The sequence below is a fragment of the Muntiacus reevesi genome, chromosome 12 (genome assembly GCF_963930625.1).
Source record: "Muntiacus reevesi chromosome 12, mMunRee1.1, whole genome shotgun sequence".
NCBI lineage: Eukaryota > Metazoa > Chordata > Mammalia > Artiodactyla > Cervidae > Muntiacus > Muntiacus reevesi.
This window is the reverse complement of record NC_089260.1, coordinates 65,256,727-65,277,467: the sequence shown is the minus strand read 5'-3', so window position 1 is coordinate 65,277,467 and position 20,741 is coordinate 65,256,727.

The window sequence follows — 20,741 nt, the reverse complement described above, 5'->3', positions numbered from 1 at the left end:
ATCTGAAGGGCCAAATGAAGACTTTGAAGATAAGTTTCCTTATCTACAAATTGGGAATTCTAACCACCTATCTTATAGAGATTGTACTGGAGGTTAGGGGGTATAGGTAATAAGTTATGAATAAGATACAAGTCTTATTTCTCCTTGTCATCTGCTGCTGAACCTTAATCCACTGATGTCTCTTTTTGAGAAAAGTTTTTTCATTGATTTTCTTTTGGATGTCATTGTTATTCAGTTTGTTTTGATCTCCCAGAGATGTCAACATGACATGTTTCCCTAATGCCAGGAGATTTTTTCAGCACAAATTTAACTCTGGTGTTTCCTTGAGGTTGGTATCTTCACTGCTTTATGATTTATTTTTGATTGTAGGTGAGGCTTGAGAAAATATCCAATTTCAGGATCCTTGGCAGATTCTTCCTTCTTAGTTTCAGCCACTCGTTGTTACTTTCAGAGTTATGTTGCCAGTACTTCCCTGCTCCTCACTCCAGGCAAGAGCCATGCTTGCTGCCTCCTGGGTTTCATCATTTCATGCTTCATGTCTGCTTCTGGGTTTGTTAGAGAAACTTACCTTTTCACGAATGGGAGAGGAGCAGACCTTTCCAAATAAAGCAATGGGGGATCAGTGTCCATGTCAGGCAGGCTTGGTGTAATGAAGAGAAACTGGCAACCTTAGGTTCTAATCCCTTTCCAGCCTCTTGCAGTATAACCTTGAAAAATCCCTTTTCTTGCTCTGAGCCCTATTTTCTTCATTTGCAAAATGAAATTTCATTGCATTTCTGTCACTGGCTAGATCTGGAGAGGTAAAATGAAATATGCATGTATAGAAGCCTAGACACATTGCTTGGTACATAGCAGGCATTCAGCAATTCCTGTAGACAAATCAAAACCTCTGAGATGCGATGGGGATCCTCAACTTCTGATTATACTGGAGCTTAAAAGGAGCTGACAAGGTGCTCTGGGCATACAAATATTGAGTCCTCCCAGGTGAAATGTGTGCTCTCTATTCTAAATGACAGTCTTTTTGTCTTTGTTGTAAGCATTACTAAAATTTTTCTCCTGGGCAAATTAAGTCCACAGATATCAAATCTACTTCCTAAGATTCTGTGATGGTAAGATGGGAGCTGGAAAAAATGACATTAAAAATTACATAAAAATCCTAATAAATCATGTAAAAATCCCTATTAAAATATTTTTGACTGAGTTACTTTTCATTTTTATATTCTTCTTGTGTGATATAGAACATCACCTTTTCCCTGAGTATTTCTGGAATATCTTGTCATTCAGTGAGTCTGAGCTCCAAAATCACATAGGTTAGAATAGCAGAGACCTGAGTCCAAACTGTAGTCCTGCCCCTGACTTTGAGGAGGTCGCCCACCCAACATTCTGTGCCTAAAAAATGAACATCACGATGTCCTTTATCTCAAGATTTGTTTACAGATTAAGATAATGTAAATAAAATTCAGAGCAGTGGGTAAGGAAGAGTGCTCAACAGTGGTAGCAGTTATTGTTGAAACACGTGCTAAGTTGCTTCAATTGTATCTGACTCTTTGCAACCCTATGGACTGCAGCCCATCAGCCTCCTCTGTCCATGGGATTCTCCAGGCAAGAATACTGGAGTGGGTTGCCATTTTCTCCTCCAGGGATCTTCCCAATCCAGGGATTGAACATGAATCTCTTACATCTCCTACATTGGCAGGTGGGTTCTTTACCACTAGCACCACCCGGGAAGCTTATTGTTGACAAGGAACTATTATCAAATCAATGTAGATCTAGGAAAAAGGTTTATGAAGTCTGTTGCCTTTATTTTATGTCTGGGAAAACTGGTCTGAGAAAGGAGAAATGTAACACACCGAAGACCATCCCACTAGTTCATAGAACCTGGGTTTCCTGAGGTTCACTGTAATTTCCTGGCACTACCATTTCATACAAAAGTGCCACCAATGGACAGACAGCAGTAAGCCACATTATCAGGAGATGCAGGACAGTCATCAGACTTAGATGCCATCTGTGTAAATTCACACAACTGTCCTGACTGCCACCACTGCTCCCGCTCACTACTCCCCATCAGGTTCTGAATAGCCTGAGGATTTTGTTGCCATCCGTTGAAAAATGTCAGCTTTCCACGATACAGTTTCAGACCAAGTTCTGCAAGAAATATTTTCACCCTCTCTTCCATGGCCTCTGAGAAGTAGGTCTGGCACACAATTGGAAGATAAATTCTATGCTCCCATAAAAATAAAGGATCTGCATCATGGGGAATGGTTAATGCTCAAATTTTTGTAGAATATGCTAGAAATTGGAGGGACACTGTGATCATGCTTTCAGTGGTCAAATAAGATGTCTTGAAGAAAAAAACTGCACCACCAAGAAGGACTCTAGGAGAAGGTAAAAGGGAGGGTAAAATAAGTATTTCGTGAGGACCTACAATGTATCACACATTTTACCATGCTTTAAAAAAACTATTACTTCGCTATGTTTATTTTCCACTGAAAGTTCAGTGAGGATATGGCTCTATCTTATATTCTCATCTGTAATTAACACAGTGCCTAAAACTTTGGCCACCTAATGTGAAGAGTCGATTCATTGGAAAAGACCCTAATGCTGGGAAAGATTGAAGGCAAAAGGAGATAGGAAGTTCAGAGGATGGGATGGTTAGACTGCACCACCATCTTGAGAGACATGAATTTGAGCAAACTCTGGGAGACAGTGGAGGACAGAGGAGCCTGGCATGCTGCAGTCCACGGGATCGCAAACAGTCGGACACAACTTAGCGACTGAACAATAACAACAAAGCATGATTAAATGTTTGTTGAGGGAGTAAATGTGCTAGAAGCTCTCTGTAAGTGATCTTTCCAAATAATTTCAGTCACTTCATGAGTTAGAAGTTATCCCCACATTGTGAATGAGAACACTAAGATTTACAGAAGCTAACTGCTGTGGACATTTTGTCAGCGACGGATCTGGAATCCCAATCCAGGTGCCATGATTGCTGAGTCCATTCTGTTTCCACTGCGACATGCTGCCTGACTCTTTATGGGAAACATCTCTACTTGTGGTGCACATTATTGGTAGGTGTTCTTTTCTCTAGTGATTTCCTGTAGATTGAAGGGAAATGGCTCTGCCTCAGAGAACCACAAGGCTGAATGGGTTGAGACAAAAGGAACTCGCTGGACTGATTCTTTCTTTTTTACTTTTATTTTATGTTAGAGTATAGTTGATTAACAATGTAGGGATAGTTTCAGGTAGAGAGCAAAGGGACTCAGTCATACATAGACATGTACTCATCCTCTCCCAAACTCCTCTCCCATCCAGGCTGCCACATAACATTGAGCAGAGTTCCCTGTGCTATACAGTAGGTCCTTGTTGGTTACCCACTTAAACTATAGCAGCGCGTACAGGAAACTAGTTGGTTCTAAGTCTGTGAATCTTTTTTTTTGTTTTTTAAGTAAGTTCATTTGTCTCATTTCTTTTTAGATTCCACACATAGGGGATGTCATATGATAGTTCTCCTTCTCTGTCTGACTTATTTCACTCAGTATGACAGTCTCTAGGGTCCATCCATGTTGCTGCAAATGGCTTTATTTCATTCCTTTTAATCCTAGTCTGATTCTTTACTGTTGAGACCAGTGTACTCTGCATGAGGATATAAGGGGGCTTATTCCACCTCTTCCCTGACTGCTTTCTTGGTTACTGGATAGTATATTAGTTACCTATCATGCATCATAGACCACTCCAAACTTAGTGGCTTAAAAACAGCACACATGTATTATCTCACTACTTTTGTGAATCAGGAATCATGCAGCAGCTTCCTTGGGTGGTTCTGGCTCAAGGTTTCTCATGAAGCTGTGGGCAAGATGACCTCTGGAGGTGTGGTCATCTGAAAGCTTGACAGGCGCAGAGGAGCCACTTACCAAAATGGTCACTCGCACGCCTGTTGGAAGTGGCCTCAGTTCCCTGCTGGCGGTTGATAAGAGACCTCAGTTTGCCACCAGGTCGACTTCTCCATAAGGCGGTTTGAGTGTCCTCACAAGACATCAGCTGTTTTCCCCCACAGTGGCCCAAAGAAGAGCAGGGAAGAAGCCGCAGTGTCTGTCATTATCTAGTCTCAGATGTCAGACACTCTCACTTTCGACATGTTCTGTTCATCAGAAGCAATTCACTAACCCAGCCTACACTCAAGAGGAGGGGAATTAGTCTTCAATACTTGAAGGGAAGAATCTCACTGGATTGGTGGACATGTCTTCAAGCCACTATCATAGGTTTGGGAGGTCATCTATTGTATTTGACACTGAAAAATACTCTCTTTCCATTCCTCATGGGTGTTGCCAAAAGATACGGGGCTTTGAATAAGGAGTCATGTTGGAACCCTGAGTAAATATTCTAAGTCTGCAAGGTTTGTTTCTCAACCATAAAATGAATTTCATATCAAACCAATTTGCCAGGCTTTCTGGGTGGATCAGAGGTCATAGAGATAAAACTGTTTGTACAATGTCTGGCACAAGGCAAGTATTCAAGCAATGGGCTCATCAGTGTTCTTTCACAAGGCAACCCTCCCTCTTCCCAGTCCTCAGATATGTCTTTGTCAGGATACTGAAATCACACACACACACAGATTTTGGAGTCCCTTCTGTTTCCACCACACCACCCTGCCAGATTTTGTGTTACAGTCATTTTAGCTTCTGCACTTTGGATTACAGTTACTTGTCACAAAAATTGGATTTCAGAATCAGGACACAAGCTGGAAAGGAACTCAGATGTTCTCCAATCTTGCCCACATTCTCATGGTTAGTTGCCATTCTTGAGTGTTTCTGATAAGAGAGACATCGGACTAAATCCAGACTCCTGCACTTGCTATGCAGACAGCCTTTTCCCACTTTTCTCAGGGTCGTTAGCTTCCTTTTAAGTGTATGGTGAAGTTTAAGTCAGATAAAGTCTGTAACTTTCTCAGTGAATAGTAGCTTTTACTCTCACCATAAGCATGGTTAGCTTCAGCTCCTTTAAGATCTAAAATATAAAACATTTTGCCTGGAAAAAGGCTATATATTAGGGAGTGGGAGTTGGATAGGCAAGTGTACTACTTTTTCTTAAGAATCCCCAAATGTGCTTGGGTGAGATATTGAGATACAGAGAGGTAAAGGGGTTTCTGTAGGGATACCGAGAGGCAGAAAGCTCACTGTAATTTTCCATTTTTGTCTCCAGATAATGGCAGACTTTTGAACTGTGGTGTTGGAGAAGACTCTTAAGAGTCCCTTGGACTGCAAGGAGATTCAACCAGTCCATCCTGAAGGAGATCAGTCCTGGGTGTTCATTGGAAGGACTGATGCTGAAGCTGAAACTTCAATACTTTGGCCACCTCATGTGAAGAGTTGACACATTGGAAAAGACCCTGATGCTGGGAGGGATTGGGGGGCAGGAGGAGAAGGGGATGACAGAGGATGAGAAGGCTGGATGGCATCACCGACTCAATGGGCATGAGTTTGTGATGGACAGGGAGGCCTGGCATGCTGCGATTCATGGGGTCGCAAAGAATCGGACACGACTGGGTGACTGAACAGAACTGAGTGGCAGACAGCCCACCCTGGTGAACTAGCTGATGAATGGAAAGCCAGCTTGTGTTATTCAGGTACATACTGATAGTAAACACAGAAGACTGGCAGCCCAGAGGCCTTGACATTGATGAAATTACTGATGAAACTGTGTTGGATGATTATAAAGTCAATCTGCTTGAAATCAAGACATCACAGCGGAACAATTTCCTTGGTTCTGTTGTGTCATTTATCACCATTGTTTGTCTTCCTTGTTGGTGTTAACATCAATAATTCATCATAATGCACATTTTCCTTCCCAGCCTTCTTTCCTGTCTGATGTGTGGAATCTCTTGCTATTAACTTGAGGAGCGGGTGGAAATGTTAATTCTTCTTAGATCACGGTTCCTTCTGAACCGAGAGCTTTTTCAGTGGGGACAGGTAAATTGGTAAAAGCTATTCCACGTTGGACAAAGACTGTTTTCCTTGCTCTGTACATCTGTATACGTTTTCTGTTGTCATTTAAGGTGCTCTTCTTCTGGGGTTGGTGGTGTAGGGAAGCAAGCAGATATATTAAATCTAAAGCAGGTAAAAGCAACAATTCTTGGGATGGCAGAAACCACTAGCTGCATTCCAAGATCTGTTCTCCTTTTCTGCCTTAGTAACATAACCTTTTTTATGGGGTAGCAGTGGGCATATAGCTGAAGACTGTATTTACTAGTTTGCCATGGCACTAAGTTATGGCTGATGAGAATTGGCAGGACTGTGATGTGAAATTTGGGAGGAAGGCTCATTAAAGGAAACTGAATTTGCTGGAAGCCTTTCAACTCTTACCCCATTACCATTTTGCTTCTAGCCTACAACACAGATGTGATGGCTAGAGCTCCAGGGCCACCCAGGACTGTGAGATGACATTAGGATGGAAACTGCAAGTTATGAGGGCAAACAAAGTAAAGGAACTTGGATCCTGACGGTTATTACACCACCGTAGCAAGCCCAGACTTCCTACCTTGGGAAGATATTTAAATAGCTGAATTACTTAAATCATGGGGTTAAACAAATGCTTAGGTTTTCTGTTATATGCAGGTGATGTTAATTCTAAGAGAAATATCTGGGAGCATCCCTCAGTCAGGAAGATCACCTGGAGAAGGAAATGGCGACCCACTCCAGTATTCTTGCTTGGGAAATCCCATGGACAGAGGTGGCTAGCAGGCTACAGTCTATGGGGTTGCATAAAGTCAGATACAACTAAGATGCACACACACACACACACAGATGGGAGGGAGGACTGGAGATGGGGAGGGAGAGGGAAGATCAGAGAGGACTCTCTGGTTCTTGGTTTGGGTGACAATGTGGGTGCTGCACTCAGTCTCTCTGCCAAGTCCGATTCTGTGTGGCCCCACGGAGTAGCCTGCCAGGCTCCTCTTTCCATGGGGATTCTCCAGGCAAGAACCCTGAAGAGGGTTGCCCAGCTGCCCCTCCTTCAGGGGATCTTCCCAAGCCAGGGATCGAACCCTGATCTCCTGCATTGCAGGCAGATTCTTTACCATCTGAGCTATCAGGGAAGCCCAAGAATACTGGAGAGGATAGCCCCCGACCATGTGGGTGGTGATCGCTTTCATTGAGAGGAAAGAGAGGATTGGAAGAGGAGGCGATATGCTTGGTTAAGCAAGAAGGGGCTGTGGGACTTTAAGGCATAGGATTCTCATAGGCAGCTAGATATGAGGGTTAAGGGCTATGAAAAGATGGTAAGTGAAGAGACACAGGCTTGGTCATAACTAGAAAGGAGACCTAGATGTATTGAGAATTAACAGAGAGCTTGATGGAGCTTCTGGTGGGACAGCTGAGGATAGTAAACAGATACACACACACATAATTAAGATTCCAGACAGGATGTCACCTGCACTCTTCCCCACAGGTACTCATATTTTGCTAAGGCACCAAAAAAACAGAAAATTTAAAGCCAGTCATTTCTACTTCTAATGAATCTAAGGCAAATACTGCTGCCACATAGAGGTTCTAATCAGCACAAGAGAACAAGCGTTGCCATAGTACTTTGACATTATTTCAGACACATCAAAGCCTTGTGATGTCTTGAAGCTATGTGACCTAATCACAGACAAATAAATGATTTCCAATAGGGTTGTAAAATATTGAAATAGACAAAAGGATTCCCTGGTACACCTTGAAGGAATCATCAAGTAGTGGACAGAGCGTGGATGTAAGACTATCAAAACTGGGGGAGTATGTTAGCTCTAACTGCTTCTCCCTAGACTACATTAATGTCTCAGCTCAACTCCCTTATGGGGAAAATGTACCTCATGGCACTGCTGCGAGAAATAGGAGATGACACATTTAAACTATAGGGACAGTGCCAGGCATGTAGGAGACCCATAATTCTCCATCTCATTTGGTTAACAGGAAACTTAAGCCCTGGGAAAGTGGGGATCATTTTACAGATGCTTCCTGTGTGAAGGCTCCATTCTCATGGAGTTTTCTAGACCAGAAGCAAAAGAACCTTAATGAAAAATTTTAAAAATAAAGAAACGAAGAGAAGAGCTGGTACACTGCGGCTGGTAAAGAATCCGCCCACAATGCAGGAGACCCCAGTTTGATTCCTAGGTTGGGAAGATCCCCGGAGGAGGGCATGCAACCCACTACAGTATTCTTGCCTGGAGAATCTTGATGGACAGAGGAGCCTGGCGGGCTATAGTCCGTGGGGTCACAAAGAGTCAGACGTGACTGAGCGACTGAGCACAGCTGGTCCATTGCACAACTGCGTGGAATGCACTCATCTGTGTTGCACACAGCTGCTTCTGGAGTTGCACAGTGTGTAACCCCTGTCACTGGATATCAGCCTCCTTGGGAGACACTCCTCACAGTGTCTTCTCAATAATGGCTATTTTCTTTGAAACTAGGAAGAGATATGGTTTGTCTTTTGTTGTCCTTTGTTGAAGTCCTGCTTCCCAAGGCTTCTTTGAGTCTGACTTTGCCTCCCCTCTGCCACACACTTAATGCCTTTCTCATTTTTGCCTCTTCTCTTTGGCACATTCTGTTCCTTCCTTCTGGAAAACTCTTTCCCTGGTTTAGCTTCCAGGTGACCTCATCTTTTAAGACCTGGCTCAAATCTTTCCTCCTCCGGTTGTCTCCCCCACAAGCTCCAGGTGGTATTAAGGACTCTCACTTCTGTGCTGCCATGATAGTTTGGACTTACCTTTGTCATTGACTTTGGGATGAAGCCTGTCCTAGGAGGCTCAGTATGATCACTGGTGATCAATGATCACCTTTGCAGCAGCATTTCTATTTATTTCCCTCCAATGATATACCCAGAATCAATGCTTTCTATTTATGTTGATTGGAGCCTAGGGTTTAATTTGAGCCAGGAGGAGAATGACTTACTGTGAATTGGGGTTATTCCTGGAGAGAATTTCACATGATCCTGCCCATGGATATACAGTACTAGCACCCTTTCTTAGCCCTGTCATATGCTTCGTGTTTTAAAATCTCTTGTCACATGTGGCTACTTCAGTTAATGTTGACATATATATACTACCATGTGTAAAACAGACAGCTGCTGAGAAGCCGTTGTATAGCACAGGCCGCTCAGCCCAGTGCTCGGTGATGACTTAGAGGGGTGGGACGGGGAGAATGGGAGGAAGGCTCAGGAGGGAGGGAGTCTAGGCACACATAGAGCTGATTCATGTTGTTCGTTGTACAGCAGAAACTATTACAACATTATAAAGCAATTATCCTCCAATTAAAAAATTCTCTTTAAAACATTGAAATTAAAAACTGAAAATTATAGCCCACTCTCACTTTTGAATATTAATGTAAAACTCCCAAATAAAGCATTAGAAAACAGAATCAAGCCCCAACTTAAAAAAATTGGGTTGTTCAATTGCACTAGTCACATTTCAAGGGCTCGATCGTTGTGGGTGGCTAGTGTCTGCTGTACCATATTGGACAGCATGGATAGAAATTTCCTCCATAGCAGAAAGTTCTATAGGACAGCATTGCTATAGACTGCAAATGTTTGGCGGGAAAAGTATCTTAGAATTTTGTTCCCCAAAATATTTTTCCAAGACTAGCAGCAACTGTATTGCCTGGTTGCTTGTTAAAAATGCAGCATCTCAGACACGTTATGTCAGAGTTACTGAGTCAGAATCTGCATTGTAACGTGATTCCGGGTGACCTGCAACAGAAGGTTGAGAATCACTACCACAAAAATCAGGGATTTCAGCCACCTCACTTTGGATGTTCTCAGGGTATTCAACTGCACCTTAAAGCCTGAGGAGCCTTAAGAACTGAATATCTGGGTCTCAATCCCAGAATTTTGATGCAATGGTTCTGGAGGGTAGCCTTGGTACTGGGAGTTTTAAAAGCTCCCCAAGTAACTCTAAGGAGCACCCAGGGTTAGAAACAAGGCAGGAAGGCTCAGAGAAGGTGATGGACATAGATCTCTAGTTATGGGCTCACTTATGTTCCTGACTCCACGGCTGGTGCTCACTGGCGTTGTTCTCATCAGGTGGAATTCTACAGGAGCACTCTGGGCAGATCGAGTTTTTCTTGTCATTATTGTTTTGGTATTTTTCTCTTTCTCCTCTTAAAACAATCACCCTGATATCCCCAAGTGAAGGTAACACAAGCAATGCCTTATTTTTTTTTTTCTCTTTGTAGTATTAAAAAAAATTTTTTTAAACAGGGCATAATTTACAATGTTGTGTCAGCATATGGACAGCAAAGTGAATCTATTAAATGCATATCCACACTTTTTTAAGCTTCTTTCCCCATATAGGCTGGCACTGCATTATAATTGCTTGTTAATATCAAACTGATGGCTGGTGGATTTGTCATCTGCAGAGGCTTTGCTTTTAAGGGCTAATGCCTGGTATGTAGGTCTTGCAACACTCCTGCTGGAGACCGATACTCTATCATGGAAGCCACTGATGGCAGACACTGTGGGGGTCCCACCTCCTGCCTTTAGGCACTTTGGCTCTGCAATGAACTCAGGCCAGATTCGGGAGGGCTGTGGGTGAGGGAGCCGCTAATGAGCCCACAGGAGCCCCAGAACCCCGTGCACAGGGGCAGCCATTACCCTGCTCAGGAAGAGGGCCTGCAGGCCTTCCCGCCCTCTCCAGTGGACCACATCCGCCACGGCGGGCAGCCTTGGACTTTCCTGCAAGAGACTGCTGGGAGGCAAAACAGATAAAAGAAAACAAGAGAGAATTCACGGACACTGCCCGCTCTCTCTGAAAATCTGCCTCTTCTTTCCTCTCTCTCCAAACTTATTCCACGTGAGGAGTGGAGGGCAGTTTAGCAGAATATTGATAATGATAATAACCTAAATTTAGAGCACTTTTTGCCAGAGAGTCTACTGAGTTCCTTTATTCACTTTCCAGTTTAATTCTCATAGCGATGCTTTAAGTTGGAGCTTGATTTTACAGATGAGGAAGCTCGAGATCAGAGAGGTTATGTGACTTGTTCAAAACCGCATCAGCAAGTGGATTTGAACCAAAGTCTGTCACTCAGCAACACCCATGCTCTTCACAGCCATGCAGTTTCCTCTCCCAAAACATGCATGTGTAGGCTCCCAGGATTTCCCTGTGGCAGAGAAATCTCCTGGGAGGCCAGCCTTGTAATGACTATGCACATTTCACTGCAACATTCCTATTTGATTTTTTTTTTAATTGGGCACAATATATAAACATATATTGCATCAATCTTAAGAATACTACTGATAATTTTGTTTTTGCAAATGTATATTCCAGTGTAACCATAAGTTAGATTAAGATACAGAGCATTTCCATCATCCCAGAAACTTTTTCCACCAATTAGTTAGTGTTAGTGCTAGTCGCTAACAATTCTTTGTGACCCCGTGGACTATAGCCGGTCAGGCTCCGCTGTCCATGGAATTCTCCAGGCAAGAATACTGGAGCAGGTAGCCATTCCCTTCCTCAGGAGATCTTCCCAACCCAGGGATCGAACCTGGGTCTCCTGCATTGCAGGCAGATTCTTTACCATCTGAGCCACTAAATAGTAACTAATATTATAATTTTTACAAACATAGATTAGATTGCATGGTCTTGAGCCTCATATAAATCAAATCATATGGTACACTCTCTCTGTCTGATTTATTTTGCTTGATTTAATTTTGAGAGCCACCCATGTTGGAGGAAGCATCAGAAGTTTATCCCCTTTAATGCATCAGGAGTATAGTATTTTATTGTGTGGATACATCAAAACTTGGTTTTCACTGTTCTATTGAGCATTTGGGTTGATTCTGCCTTAAACTGTAAATTTCCAAAGGACAAGATAGATTTTATCTGATAATATGTTCAGTTCACTGTTTTACTTCATCATGTTGCTAGCATGGTATCTCTTTTAGGGTTTAAAGTATATCTGTTATGGATGGACTTGCTGAGTGAGAGTCTAGAGTTTTTTTTTCAATATTTTTATTTTTATTGAATGTTTTATTTTTACTGAAGCATAATTGATTTACAATGTCATGTTAGTTTCAGGTGTGCTGCCCAATGATCTGAATGTGTATCTGCATATATAAAATATATATTAAGAATGTATAAGAATTCTTTCAGATTGTTTTCCCTTATAGGATATTACAAAATATTGAGAGTATAGTTTCCTATCCTTATTGGTTGTTTGTTTTCTATATACTAGTATGTATATGTTAATACTAACCTCTTAATTTGTCTCTCCCCCTTTCCCCATTAGTAACCACAAGTTTGTTTTCTATGTCTATGAATCTCTTTCTGTTTTACAAATAAGTTCATTTGCATCATAACAAAGTATCTGAAACCAAAACTTAAGAGCTTTATACAAGTAGTTTCTCAAAGAGGTTGTCTTGATCTGTTCTGGCTGCTATAAGAGAACACCAGAGACTAGATAGCTTATACCCAACAGAAGTTTATTCCCTACATTTCTGGAGGTTGGGAAGTCCAAGATGAAGGCATGGGCAGATTTGGTGTTTGATGAGGGTCAACTTTCTATTTCATGTACAGCTGTCTGGTCACTGAACTCTCACATGGCCAAAGGGGTAAGGGAGGTCTCTGGGGTCTCCTCTATAAGGGCACTAATCCGTTCAAGGGGGCTCTACGCCATTACCTAGTCACCTCTGCAAGGCCCCCACCTCCTAACACCACTGAGAAGCAAATACTCTGCTTCTTGCCTTGTGACTGTTCTTGTTTCATCTTCATAGCCCTCCTGGAGGACAAAAAAATTTCTCTGATTCTCAGAGAGGTAAAGCAATCTTCCCTGAGTCACACAGCTGAGATTAAGAACTCATTAAAGTTGGAATGGGAAGCCGTTATATAGCACAGGGAACTTAGCTCGGTGCTCTGTGATGACCTAGAGGATGGGATGAGGGTGGTAGGAGGGAAAGTCAAGAGGGAAGGGAATATATGTAGACACATAGTGGATTTACTTTGTTATAAAGCAGAAACTAACACGACACAGTAAAGCAATTATAGTCCAATGAAACAATAATAACTAAAAAATAAAGCAGCATTTGTCTGATTCAAAAGCTCTTTGGCTCTTTTGGCCCAACCTTGCCAGTGAACCTGGGACTACAGCCACCCTTGTGGACACTGTGTCCTGAAGGCTAAGGTAGGATTTGCCAGCCTGGGAGGGGTGATGGACATTCCAGGCAGAGCTGTTTCAGTCTGTGCAAGTCAAAGAAGCCAGGGAGTATGGAATCTTTGGGAAATGACTTTCTGGTCTTTCTCTGTGGCTGGAGACTAGAGTCTGTTGGCAAGGGGTATAGGGAGGGGAGGGGAGAGCTGGAAAGAAGAGGCGAGAGGAAGAAAACCATGCAGGCAGTCTATTTGCAAAGCGCTTTGCATCTGCCGTGGTATCCTTCTTGTGCTAAGAAGACTCCAGTCTCAGGATCTTTGTTTGCTTTGTTTTGATAGTTAATTTACTATACATTTCTCCTAATACTTAACATACCAGTGAACATCATGAACACCAGGAGGTCAATGAGGCAAGAATTCAGTGCAATAGAAGGAAAGGTACCCCGGATTGGATTTCATAGGATGTAACCTTGTTTCTTGACCCATGGTTTAGACCTTAGTGAACTTTGGACTGCAATTTAACCCCGTGGTGGTTTCATTTCATCATTTGTGAAGTGGAAACAAGCTTCAGACCTCTTAATAGAGTCAGGGTTTCAAACAGTGTCATAGATAGGAATCTGCCTTGCAAACTAAAAAGTGTTGGGGCAACAAGCATTCCCAGCCTTTGGCATAGCAGTAGCTGGTGGTGTCAAAGGCAATGAACTTCTCCTTGGCTGGATTTCTACCAGAAGAAGAATACAAATGGCTTTGTGTTTCATCATATTTTTTGTTGCAACTGTTTTGTAAAAGTTCTCTTTTGCTTCTTGGACCAGTGTTAGATTGCCTTGTGCATTCTTTGAAGGAAGCCCAGCCCAGGAGTCACTCTGGTTCTTGTGCAGCGGAGTCACTTGAGATGGAGAGAGAATGTGAGCTTGTATGTGCCTCACCCTGTCCTGTGAGGGAGGTGTGAGAACGCTCACCCTGGCACATCGGCCGGGAGACTGAGGCTCAGAGACCACCACAGAGATGCAACCACACAGAGATGCAACCACACATGGCGAGCATGTCCCAGAGCCAGATGCCAGTCCAAGGTTTGAATGCCTCCTCTTTTCACTGGTTTATGTTGCCTTCAATAAAAGCTCCTCTGAGCAAATAGGTAGGACTGTCAGTTAAGTTCAAGCCAGAGTTGAGACGGAAGTATGCCCAAGGGTGATGAACGCCTTGTCGGACACTTTGCTGTGGCTTTTACCAGTCAGATGCCAGAAGAAAACCCACCCAGAGCCAGCTGAAATCAGCCTGTGCCATAATGAGCCAACACCTTTTAGGATGAGAAAGCCTCTGTTGTTGGCTCCAGTTGACATCAAGAGAACAAGTCAGGAATGAGGAACCAGGAAACCACTGCGAGAAGATTTTGCCACCTGGACTGTTTCCTGGAATATTATAGTTAAATAAGGCAAGCCCTGATAACTCTTTCAGATCTGTGTGTGTGCGCATGTGTATCGTTTTAAAGGAAGCCTATTCAAGCATATCAGACTCAAGACTTAAGCGAAAGATGCCTTCAGTTTAGGGGAGACCGTCCTTGTGGACAGCAGCCATCTCCTCTCTTGGAGGCATCTGCAGGTGTCACACCTCTCCAGCAGGAATACTCTGTCAAGATGCATTAGTGTCATCTGGAAGAATGCTGCCTGTGGCTCCCTCCCCAGATTAGAAAGAGGGAAGCTGAACACCTCCAGGATATCTTGGGAATGACATTTAAAAATCCACAGCTGTCCTGGATGATCCTGGAGCCTGAGCACATTTGGAGCACACATTATTTATGTCAGCAACCCCTGTCAGTGCTACATCTGCGGATGAAGAATCAAACCCCGACAAATTTAATTAAGGCTCATCACATAGATGAAATTGAGATGCTAGATGAGGTAATTTGTAATGGTTAGAAAATGCCTTTCTAAGTCCCACCTAACGCATTGGCTCCTCGGCATCTCCCAGAAAACCCTCTCACTAGATACGCCCCAGAGAGAGGGCACCTTTTAGAGGTTCAGGGACCACATAAAGCTTGGTGATGAATGTTTTCCTCAGGGTGATTATGGTTCTTTAGTCTAATAGCTCCCCTATTCATACCATATTAAGGGCTTAATAAGAACTGAAAAGGTGCTGGTAGCTTTAAAAGCTGACGCAAATGCAAGGGCTCTGTAGAAAACATAATATCCCTGGGAAAATATATAGTATAAAACCATAAACAAAACACAGCTCACCAATGCATTGATAAAAGCCAAACTGGTATTACAGCCTGCTGAGAAAGAAGGCTCATTCCTGGTAGGGCCACTTGTATGTTTTGGGGGTAGGTTGGAAACCAGGAGAGCGAGAAGGCCTTCTTGTTGGGACTTGTGGTAGAACCTCTGTAGGGCATGCCAAGCCCTTCCCCTCGTTAACTATTTGACTCTTCCTACAGGCTCAAACGTATTACCTGAGCAGTTGCGAAATGAGAAGAGTTCTGGGACAAAGAACACGTTGTTAACTTGCAGAGTTGCACAGTTATTGCCTGGAGCGCTGGGCTAAAGGAAACTGAGCTGGAGGATTGGCTGGTTCTGTCAGTACACACAGCCCAGGCTAAGGCCCTGATCCTGAGAAACTTGCTGGGTTCCTGCCCTCTGATTCAGAGAAAGCAGCCTTCCAGCTGGGGCAGAGTCCCTCCCCCACAGAAAATAAAATAAAGTCAATAGCACATAAAAATTCTTTGTACTTTTTTCAGAGCCTTTCATCTGCTGAGCTCAAAGGACCATGTGGGTATTAACTCTGGCTACACCCCTTAGTGGTAGGTGAAGAGTTTGCTCGTCCCTCTGTTTTATGGATGGGGACCTGAGATATGTAGAGGTTAAACAGTTTGACCAGGGTCACACAGTTGGTCTGGGGTGGAGCTGGGAAGAGAAATCAGGTTTTCTAATTTTTAGTCTAGTGTCCCCTGCAGACTATATTGAGAGATGCATTTGGTAAAAAAAAAAAAAAAAAGAAAAGAAAAAGATAAATGAGAAACGTAGAAATGGAATCACACATTAGGATCACACGCACAGAAAATTTGAAATTATTTTTGCCGATGTCCTTATTTCTCATATGAAGAGATGAGGCTTGGGAAGTTTCTTGTGATACTCCAAGGTCAAACATTTAGCTCGGCACAGAGCAGAGTTTAGAACCTGGGCTCTTAACTTCCAGTCTAAGGTGGCTCCTGCTTCACTGTGCTATGGTTTCTCTATCTATGTCACCTTGCAAACCTTCGAGTCATTGTTGTTGTTCAGTTGCTAAATCGTATCTAACTCTGTGACCTCATGGTCACAATAGCCCAGCAGGCTCCACTGTACACTCTCTCCCAGAGTTTGCTCAGATTCATGTCCATTGAGTCAGTGATGCTATCTAACCATCTCACCTTCTGCTGCCTGCTTCTCCTTTTGCCTTCAGTCTTTTCCCATGAGTTGGCTATTCCAATCAGAACTTTAGAGTACCTGGCAATTTAATTAGAATTTGAGAACTTTTGATGGTGATTTGATAGTCTCATACTAGCTATCCCCTTCCCTATGCCTTTGTATTCAATTTTTAGCATTCAGTTCAAGACCCAGAACATCTAAGAAGCTCTATGCAATCACCTCCAAACAGCTCTACCATCTGCCTTTTGAATCCCACATGTGCCCTGGCATAATGTTCTACTCTGGTTGTCTCTGCCTCTCCCCTTGATCTCCCACCTCCACTGGCTATGTTTCTACAATGCTTCATATCTAACTCTGCCACAGCATGTGAATCCTTGGTCATGGCCCATGATGCACTTCTCTCTCTTCCCCAGCAGACCTTTTATATGCACTGAATCATAGAACCTTGCAGCAATTTTGAGGTGCCAATTCAAACTCCTTTTTAAGAAATAAAGAGAGAGGTAGAATAACTTTACTGCTGGTGAGTCACTTAGAAGCCAAGTCTTTCGCACTACAATTTTGTGCTCTTTCTACCTCACCTTGCTGCCTCTTCTGAGGCAACCATGTGGTTTTCTTTCTTTCTTTCTTTCTTTCTTTTCTCTCCCACCTCCACAGGGACACATAAAATGATCACTGATGAAATTCTGATTGCTTTGAAAGGAAATGGCTCAAAACACATCACCTGATACTACTGATTATGAACCACGGTTTTCATTGTGTCTGCCTCCTATGTCCACACACATGGGTGAATGTGTGTGTCCCATACATCTGCAAAGCTTCTCAACCAGCCAAATTATATCTTTGAACTCCTGCTTTCATGGCAAACCATGGAAAAGGCATAGACAGTGATTATAATGGGGAATGTGGAGGTGGAAGTGTCTTAGTCATTTGGGAAGATTTTCCCAACCATTCCTTCTCTCATAAATTATAACATGGCCTCCAAAGTCTTCTTTAGTTGAGAATCACAGGGAGGAAGTATATTGACTCAAATAATACTAACTGCTACAACAAATAGATGCCATGTATATAGAGGCTCACACTTGATAGAGTTTTATCTAGTATTCAACATAACAGTTCTGGAGATGGGTGAACATGTTATCAGGATGGGGCATCCCAGGTGGCGCTAGTGGTAAAGAAACTGCCTGTCAATGCAGGAGATGTAAGAGAAGCAAGTTCAATCCCTGGGTCGGGAAGATCCCCTGGAGGAGGCCATGGCAACCAACTCCAGTGTTTTAGCTGGAAAATCCGATGGATAGGGGAGCCTGGCAGGCTGTAGTCCATGGGATTGCAAAGAGTTGGACTCAACTGAATTGATTTAGCAGGAACTACTCCACGTAGTCATTGAGGGACAGTCTCACAGAACTCTGCATTCTTAACACTTGCGTCCATGGTTGCATGATAGTCCCCATTCCAGTCAATCACAAAGGGAAAAGAGCTTGGAAAAGCATACATTGGAGATTGTTACAGGCTAGACTTGGAAGTCATGTTTTATTGGACTGAAAGTCACACGACCATATCTTAACTGTAAGGGAGACTGGAAAATGCAATTCAACTGTGTGCCCAGGAACAGATGAATTAATTTACTCTGAGCTCAGATCATTCTGTTATGAGCACCTTTTTCATCCATTCATTTGTTCATTCATTTACTCATAAACTTAACAACTATTAATTGAGAGTCAATCATATATTAGGTATGAGAGTCACTAGACAAGAGGCAAAAGCAGACAAAAGACCTACTTCCAGGGAGTTTACAGACTAATAAAGAAAACAGATATAATTCTAATAGTCATGAAGATCAATGTACATGTACGTTTTTGATGAGGGCTAATTTTGAAAGTAAGGCATATGGTGCTTATGAGAGCTTATAGTAAAGACTCATGGCTTAGCCTGGGTGGTCAATGCTGACTTCCCTGAGACACGCACTCTGAACTAAGAATAGGACTTAAACAATCAGTTGAAGAGTTGAAGTCAGGAAAGAAGCTTTCATTGCCAGTCCACAAAACTGTGTCAATACATAAAGCAACTGCTATGCTGGTAGGGAGTTTCCCTGGTAGCTCAGACGGTAAAGAATCCATCTGCCAATGCAGGAGGTGTGGGTTCGATCTCTGGGTCAGGAAGATCCCCTGGAGAAGGAAATGACAACCTGTTACAGTGTTCTTGCCTGGAGAATCCCATAAACAAGAGGAGCTTGGTGGGCTTCAGTCTATGGGGTCATAAGGAGTTGGACATGACCGAGCAACTAACGCACGCACACACACACACACACACACACACACACACACACACACACACTCCACACATGGTAGGTGAAGAGAGATGCTTACAAACATATGGCTTAATTCAGCCAAGCAACTAGTAAATCTTTAATGAAACCAATTGCCTATTTCTAGTTAACTGGTGGCTTTGACAGTGACCAGTGGTGAAACCTTCCAGGTCTAGATGATTGGCTTGAACCAGGAGTGGATTTGATACTTTGCATAAGCATGCTGTCAAGGGACCCCTTTGGGCTTAGCTTCTGCTCCCTCTCCAGGGATAATGCTTGGCTGGGGGTGGTCAAGAGACTTGGGTGTGCTAAGATTAACTAAATGTACATCACTGCCTGGTTTCAGGCTGTTCTGCTACCTGAATTAATATTCAAAATCTTTAGCTTGCTCTTCTCATGCACATGTTTTTGCCATGATGATGACATTTTGGTTGTGTTAATATTCACTGAATTGTACTACGCTGTGTGTCATGGCATGTCAGGACAATATCCTACAATAACAGGGTTCAAGGAACTGGCACAATATGAGGGAAACATAAGCCTGAGAAAAAGAGAGAGAGGAACAAAGTCATTTCTTTGTAGGATAATGAGCAGGTTGTACATTTTCCTCTTTGGAAGTTGCTGGTTTCCCAGGGCTAACACCCCACAGGTAGCAGAGTCCTGGATACTCTTTGAAATGAGATGTGATCCCATCATGACTATAAGTTGATATATATATTATATTTTAAAAATGTGTCCTGCCAAGAGACTAATGAGATATAATACCATTTCTCCCCCTATCCCTTTTTAGGGAAACAGATAAACCAACAATGATTCCTTAATATGATATAAGTTATGGTCCATCTGTGTACAAATGGTGAGTGGGTGGGAGAGGAAAGAGCTATCTAGGACATCTTTGTGTGCGTGCATGTGTCTAGGTTTGCTGTAGGCAAGGCTTCACAAGAAGACACCATGGAAACCTGATCTTGAAGGATGGATGAGAATTTGATGGAGGCGGGCTGGAGGATTTGCAGGCAAAGTGAACATTGTAAGAGAAAACAGAGCTGTGAGAGTTCAGGGCGTATTTGGGAACAAGAAGTCTTCGTGTGCCTGTGGATTCAGACAATGACTATTGTAGAGTATGTGTGTGTTCAGTTGCATCCGACTCTTTGTGACTCCATGGACTGTAGCCCCCCAGACTCCTCGGTCCATGGGATCTTCCAGGCAGGAATACTGGGGTGGGTTGCCATTTCCTACTCCAGGGGATCTTCCTGCTCCAGGAATTGAACCCTGGGATTCACTACCACTGAGCCACCTGGAAAGCCCTGGTGTAGAGTAGGTGCTTCCTGTTTTTAAATGAATCAGTAAAAAGATAAATGGATGACCTCAGTGGTAGGAGAGGTTAAACTTTGTGACTGTCCTGGTATGCATGGCCAAGAAGGATGATTTTTATTAATATCTTGTGAGCAATGGGAACCCACTGTACTTTTTGAATAAGGATACAATATTATAGGATTATTGGATCAGAAAACATTACAACCATATTCTTGCAACTGTATGGAGGGTGCAATACAGGTGATTAGCTTCACAAAGGTCCAGACAAGAGAGGCAGTGAGGATAAGAGGAGGGGGAGGATGTGAGACTTACCTGAAGGAAGAATTCAAAGGACAGGAATAAATACAGAGGAAAAGGAAGCTGCAATCAGAGTTTGATCTCATTAGGCAGTGGTTTGTAAAGTATGACCCAGATCATTTAACATTTGACTTTGTGTCTTACAGTTGTACCCAGGGGAAGTAAAAATTTAGACTTTTTCCGTGTATCACCGCTTCTCTGTCAAATAGGAAACCTTAATTGCATACTAAATTTTAGAAAGGAATAAAGTCAGTGTTTAGAAAATACCAAGATATTGTGTGTGCTTAAGGTTAAAATACTTAGGAAATACATTTTGGCA